We start from the raw sequence: 7,973 nt of genomic DNA, 5'->3' as shown, positions 1-7,973 counted from the left end.
AAATTTGTACTATTTTTTTACAGTTCTGAAGCTTTTGAGGCGTGAAATAAAAACCAATATTTTTGAGTATCAAAAAACATTTTCAATTTCGCTCGAACTCTCTTAGATCCAGCCAATTTAAGAAGGTCGACCGTAGTTTATTTTCATCATTCAATAAACTTTTGTTAGTTTACCTGGCTACTGTTAAAAACCAGCAAAAAAAAAAACTACAACACAACGCTCAAAATGAACACAAATTGCACAATTAAATAAAAAATAATTTGTTAAAAAAAATTCAACGAGTTCGAGGAAAAATTTAATTAAATAAAAACTGTTGATGTTGACATGCAATGGAAGAGAAGGAATTTCACGAAATTAAAATTTACACATTTATGAAGCTATTCGCTTTGGCAGTGTGGTTAGCTGGTTGTATGCATTTTAATATAACAGCCACTATCCACCCTGTCGCCGCGACATGCTTATGCAACGATAAAATTTATCAAATTCAATGTGAGCGGGCGATTTGACGATTTCAGGTGGCGAAGGACTGACTATTTTGGATCGGCTAATTGGAGGTAAGATTATTATGCAAATATTCTGAGACGTAAACGTTTAGCCTTTCCGACACGGCAAGTATAGGTGACGGGTGGGTTCATAAATTTACTGTAGATGGCGTGTACTCACTCGGGTATAGATTGCAGATTTTGTATGAAAAATGTATCGACTTTGCCAATAATTCAGTGGAAATTTCTTAACTAAACTCAAAACTAACTTAATTTCAAAACTAACTGGAGTGAAACCAAATGTTTTAATTATATTTTGCAAAGAAAATTGGATTATGATCGGATTTGAATAATATTTTAGTGAAAAACCGACACTATCGGTAAGTATTCCATGCAAAATCTGCAATTTATACCCGAGTAAAGAAAAGAGTTTTTTAGCTTTTGAGCTTTGGAATAGAATTTTTTTTGTTAAACATTGCCTATATCGCAAAAAAACATAAGACAACACTAGCCAGAGCTAATCGCTTATTTTTGACGCCCTGTGTGACCGATTAAGGCGCTTCCGAAGGAGGATGATATCAAATAGTTTAGAGGGTTTTTTTTATATAAAACGTTTTTACACAAAACGTTCTTGGTGGAGGAGCCACTAGAAAATTTGCCTATCGACTCAGAGGTTTTGTAACCTGTTTGAAAATATCAAAAATGAGTCGACGAATTAGAGTTTTTCATATTTCTGTTCGAAATGTAAACGTTTTGGCTGTGAGGAGCCTTGACAGTTTGCTGAAATTTCTTGTTTTATAAAGCTGGCAGTTGCGTACAAATTAAAAGTACGTCACAATAGTGTTAACTTCATGGATCAGATCTCTTGACTGAAATGTAATGGCCAAAAAAACATATTTAGAAGAACTACTAGAACGGTCTAGATCTCTGATTAATAATTTAATTCTGTTTAGTTTCACTGAAAAACTTAGAAACGTTGTCTATAAAACGAAATAGGGTAAAAAATGTCGTATGTTTTCATTAACACTTAAACTTGTGTGAATTCCGGCCAGCGCGGCGCGCAATTTTTGTTCAATTTATTCGGTTTTGTTTACAAGGCAAAATCTCATAACAAGAAAAATACTATTGAAATACACTGACAAAAAAGTTTCGAAAAACTCACCTGTAGCAGGTAACTTGTGGATTGAAATGGAAGAAACAACCGCCTGAAAATTGCAATTTAATGTTGGATTTATTTGGCACGGCGGCGTATTTCTTATGTCAGTAATCGCCTGAATCTTCGTAAACTACAGCCAACGGCAACCATCGGTTTACGTCAGGGCGTTTCTGATCATCGTACGACCTGATGTAAATTCATTTCACCTAGTTATTTCTAACAAATTTCATGGCAAATCGAGCTACGCTTTGATCAGTTGACGGCTAATCATTTTGTATTTCACGTGTATTTCAAGGAGAACGATGTTTTCATTCTTATTACTGCCACCAGTCTAAATTGATTTCAAGGTCAAGGATTTTATTTCTTTTTCTTGAATTTCAAATTTAGTATTTCATGCATACGATTAATTTTCTTTTTGTGAATTCCTTAAAAGTGCTACGCACAGTGGAATCCTAATTTCTTGTTTAGGCTTAAGATTTTCAAATCAAATCAAATCAAACTTTGTTTCCAGGTAATCTACATTATCTGCCGCAGCTGTATTTTTTGTATGGGGCGCTACCTGGAGACAACGTTACCTGCAACAGCTTAGTTTTTCGAAACTTTTTTGTCAGTGTAGCTGCAAGAAATCGGCTAGCAACATCAGCTAGATCGTTAGACCGACATAATCTATCTTGGAACTTAGTCTTAGGAATTTAATTCTCCACCAAACAATTATTTTTTAAATCGGTTGATAATTACTGTAGTTATCGTGTTAACAAGAGTTGAAAAGGCTTCTTTTGAGAACTACTCCCAGATAGTGGAACCGATACCACCCATTTTCGAACTTGACCTGAGGATTTCAATACTTCATTGAATAAAAAAAAGTTTTTGAAAAACCGTTGAAATTTTAATCAAGTGTTGACAAAGAGCACAGAATTGACACTTTTAACGTTTTTTAATCACATTTCCATGCATTTTTAATCATAGTATCTTACCGTGTATTGTCTTTTGTAAGACCCATGAATAATTTATACCTGGGGCTTGATTCTCATGCGTTCGTAACTTCAAATATTCGTAACTTGACAGTTGAGTGTATTAAATCCCATAATAACTGTCAAGTAACGAATTCTGAGGATTTCAGCAGGGGGATACATCAGGTTTCTGTATCATGAGAATGACTCATTCCCTTTTGTCTGGGTTCAATGGTTGGTATTTAGATGACGGTACTATATGTGATGAATTGTATTAGTTAATTTTCAGAAAGTTTTGCCTTTTTATGCATCAGGCTTGCTCCTCAATATGAGACAGGTTTAAATAGGATCTTTTCGTCGAAAGTTGAATCGATTGAATTAATGTGTGATTGATTGAAGTTGATGGACCCTGCTTTGTGTGTTTTTAGGAAGTCTTGAAGAAGCTGTAGGTTCACTTATTTAATGCGAGTCTGAGGTAGGAAGGCTGAGGTCTGTTGACGAAGTTTTTAGGGCGATATTGGAGTCAATTACTAATAATAGAGTAGAAGGCTTGTATTAGGATCAATAGTCACTTTCTTTGTCTTCCGCGGGTATGGGTATTAGGAAAGTTGAGGATTAGGCAATACTAATCTATTCTTCATCGGATTTTTTGTGACGTCATTCTTCAAAGATTTGGTTTTACAAATAATTGAAATTGAGATTTTACAATATTGATTGATGAAATTTTACATGAACTTTTTCCAGAAAACAATACTCAAAAAGGAACAAAAAAATTAGGACATTTCGAAGATCAAAAATCAATTCAATAAAATGTTTTAAAATGGTGATCGAGTTATCAGATCAGACTACTTGCATCATCAACCAAAGAATCTTCAAAGTGGTTCCAACTGATCCCATCGAGTCAAATATGCGGGGATCGTAAATGTCTTCGCGATAATATGAATAATATATTCTCTCATGCTTTCTCTACTGCAAGTTTTCCAAATATAATTCCACAGGTATTTCAAGAGATGATGGTAAAAGACCTGACGGTTTGACTTTGATGCCATGGAGTCTTGGTAGATCACTCTTGTGGCAATGTGGCATGTAACCGTCCGGGATACCATGGTTGCATCATATATTATTGATTCATCAGAGAAAGTACGGTCCTTTTCTGAAAAAGCTGATAAACATACACCATTACAGTTCTTTGAAAAAAAAAAAATTTGCTAACCCCGCTTGATTTGGAGACTTTAGGTGGTCTTGCATGGATCCTGAAACAAAAAAAAAGTTTATTTACAAATTGGGCTTTTTAACGGGTGAGGTAAGAAAAGAATTTCGATGGCAATTCAACCTGGTAACGCTGCCAGCATTTTGGGAACGATGGGGAAAAAGAAGATCGATGATATTTATTTATTGTAGTTTTTATTTTTGAATTTTTGGAGAAGCAGCCTTTTTTGTCGCATTTAAGTAATAAATCGAACCAATGAAATGTTGGGATTATAAAAAAATATTATATAAGGTCCCTGACCATGATTTGCAGACGAAAAACCTGACCGTGTTTCTTATGTAAATTTACATGTAAAATAAATTATACCACAAATCACGATTCTCTTGTACTGTGGTTTGCGGTATAATTTGTATGGAACTTCATATGAAATACCACAAATCACGGACACCATAATGCAACTCTCGATCCGATTAAAATATTATACTTAAGAGATTGATTATAATTTTGAAGCCAAATTTTAAATCTTCATAATAAAGTTAGACATTCCTAGATATCAAAGGATTTCAATAAAATGGCGTACAAATCTTATATTGTTTAATTTTTTTAAAAGGCGATTTTTAAATATGCAAATGGTGCAGATCAGTATGCTCAAGCACAGAAGAAACACTGTCTTGACGAAAAGATTCTTTAATTGACAATAAAGATTATTTATTTAAATTAACGTTAGCAAAAGTTATAACTCCAAATCAGCATTGTTTACTAACCAGATGACGTAAATCATCTCGTTTGTTTCCCTTATAACCTGTCACAGACGGCAAGCATATTAACAGTTTTACTATTGAATCTATTTACTTCATTAGATGAAGTTCATTTAATCGAAGATTTTCATAGATTAATTTCAGATTTCTTTTACTTCATTTGTTTTGCACATGCTTTTTGGTGTATAAGATCTCTTTAGTCGGAGCTTGTCGTTTATTGTTACTGTCGTTGCCAATAACAGATGCACTGAGGAAAAAGATTTGAAAACTACAGCTGCAGTAGGTAATGGATCAGCTGTAATTGGTAATGTTTGGAAAAATTACCCACAGGAAGTAACGTATTACCTGTGGTGAGTAATGTTGGAAAAAGTTACTCAATGACGGTAATTTTTTAAGATATTACCTGTAACAGCCTCTCTCAATGATTACCTGCTGCGGCTAATGTTGGGTTTTTCGAGCAGTTCTGAATATTCAGGAAACGTTTTAAAAATAAAAAACGAAATCTTTCGAGAAAATGGGTCAACAAAAATTAAGATAATTAAAAAAACGTAATTGGCGGGAGCTAGTTATTGTAATAGACTGCACGCTGCAAAAATATGGAAGTCATTCGATCTGCTTCTTCAGTTCAATTTTATTTCGAGGGTTCTTTTGAATTTCGACAGGCCGAAATCGGTGCTATTTTTTCCGGGACCTAAATGGATAGTTAGGCTCACATATTTTTGATCTTCCATAACTGGCTAACGGTGGTAAGCGGCCAAAAGTCGAAAATATAGGTTTCATAGTCCAGATTTCATTTCTGTAAGGTGATGAGGACACGGACGTGTATGGGCTCGTTGGAAATCTGAGGTCGAGTACAAATTTCTCAGAATCGATGGAACCTCGGTGAACGTTGACGAGGGCTGTGACCTCACTAATGCAATTATTTGATTTAATATGAATCTGGAGGACGTCAGCTTTATAGCAATACCAACATGTAGTAGTTTGGCACGTGACTACTTTCAGATAAAAACTGTGTGTTCCACCCCGCCAAACTACTACGTATTAGTCATTCTTTAAAGCTGAGGTCCTCCACATTCATAATAAATAATAATTCATTCAAATAATTGCATTAGGGAGGTCACAGCCCTCGTCAAAGTTTACTGAAGTTCCATCGATTCTGAGAAATTTGTTGGATGGCATATTTTCGGCCGTTTATCATCAAACTTTACGAAGGTAATATTTGCTTCAATGTACTCGACCTCAGATTTCCAACGAGCCCATACACGTCCGTGTCCTCACCACCATATGGAAATGAAATCCGGACTACGAAACCTCATTTTTCGACTTTTGGCCGCTTACCACCAGCCAGTTATGGAAGATCAAAAATAAATGAGACTGGTTTTGGGGCCTAGGCACCAAGGCCTAACTAGGCATATAATAACAAAGTCCCGGAAAAAATAGCGCCGATTTCGGTCAGTCGAATTTTATTTTATTGAAAATAAAAACTTTGTCTTACAGCCGGCTGAGGCAATCTAAGAACAATCGGCAACTCGGTTGTGTGAAAAAGTGTCGGAGTGTCTTAATATTTTGATTTTCAAAATGATTTTCATTTTTACGTGAATCAATATTGTCGCAATAATATCTTCCAATTATTAATGACACATTACGTGTTGTATACACAGTTTTCATATGTGTATCTCATGCAGGTAATGTTACACTCACAATACAGCTACTGCAGGGATGTATATTACCTATCAACGGGAATATGCGTTGCGTAGCTTACATTAACATAAGGCATTTGTAGCATACATGTTCCGTAGCTCAGGTGGATTATTCTGGACTGGAGATCAAGAGGTCCCGGGTTCGCGCCCCAACAAGGCAAGTTTTTATTTCAAATAATTATTAATAAAAAATCAATTTCGTTTCATTTCAGCTAAAATTCAGTTCAAAATTAACCCGTCGGATGTAATTCAACAGAAAATATTTTCTTTTTAAATTATTGAGTTAATTTTGAACTGACTTTTATCAGAAATGAAATCAAAATTATTTTTATTAATATTATTTAAAAAAAAAAAACAGGATCCGACATGATTCGAACCCGTGCCTATTGATTACAACTTTTTGATTGTAGGCAATCACACAGCTATTGTAGGTAATCACAACTACAGCTCTGATAGCAAGTAGAAAAATACAGCTGTGACAGCTACGGGCCGAAATATTTTCTGTGACAGCTGTATTATCTCAAAAACTACAGCTGGAGACAGATCGCAGCTGTAGCAGGTAACTACTTTTTCCTCAGTGTGACAGCAGTTTGTAACAGGATAATAATCGAATGAAAGTCAAGTAAAACGTAAACAATCTAGAATTCTTAAAACACATTGATCAGATCTTACTTTGCTGTGTAAACTAGGACCACAAGAACCGTACTTTGGAATTAAAATAACTAACCTAGACCAGACTGTACAATCCGTAAATTAGCTCGTGTCATATCAACAAAATCTTTTTGTGGGTTTTGTTTCTTCGCCGTTCATGTAAATGTTGAGCTTTTCTTTTTCCGCTAAATCTCACCACTTGGCAAATTATATGCCACTTCGTCCGAATTGAGTCTAGATTTATAGCCGGTCAGCGAATCTGCAACTAAAATTCGACCGTTCTGAGCATCGGATAAAATAATGAAACTTTCTATCTCTAAATTATACAATTTAAATTCACTTAAACGTAGATGTTTAACGATTTAAATAAAAACTCTTGTTTTCTAATTCGATTTACGTTTCACTTATTTGCCTCAAACATAGAAAATGTCTTCTTCCACAGCACTGCTACTAGCATGAACATAGAAAATATTCGGAGGCTGATGGAATCACGGTAGGCACTGCGTTTCTGTTATACATATAGATGACTTGTTTTCTTTGTATGAGTTAAAACATACAATACAAACAATCCTAAGCGGTAGCTCGTTTCACTAAAGCCTCAAAATTTGACACTTGTCAATTCAGTGTTCATGGTGTTCATGTTAGTAGCAGAGCTGTGCTTCTTCCGTCCGTTTGTCAACTCGATTCGATTAAGACGTTGACATTTCAACTTCGGTTCCAGTGAGGGGCCGTTCAATTGGAATTCGCGCGCCAACAATGCCTAACACATAAAGCACAGTACAAAAGAGCCTATGTGATTGAGTAATACATGCACTGAGCGAAATTTCCTACGTGCTATGTGTATATCATTCGTGCCCCCTGTTAAAAAGTGTGGTAAGGTAGTTATACAACCGGCTCGAATATATTACGTGCGCGAAGTATTTCTCTTCCACAAAGATTTAAAAATATGAATTTTATTTAATTTATCTACGGTAGACACCATATTCGCAGCCTTATAGTAGTTATTATGTATTTTAGCAGCTATTGGTAACAAATATCTCAAATTAAAAATTGACTTCTTTGGGAA

Source organism: Bradysia coprophila (assembly GCF_014529535.1).
Source record: "Bradysia coprophila strain Holo2 chromosome X unlocalized genomic scaffold, BU_Bcop_v1 contig_12, whole genome shotgun sequence".
Taxonomy (NCBI): Eukaryota; Metazoa; Arthropoda; class Insecta; order Diptera; family Sciaridae; genus Bradysia; species Bradysia coprophila.
The sequence above is the reverse complement of the archived record's forward strand: the minus strand, read 5'-3'. Positions refer to the sequence as shown.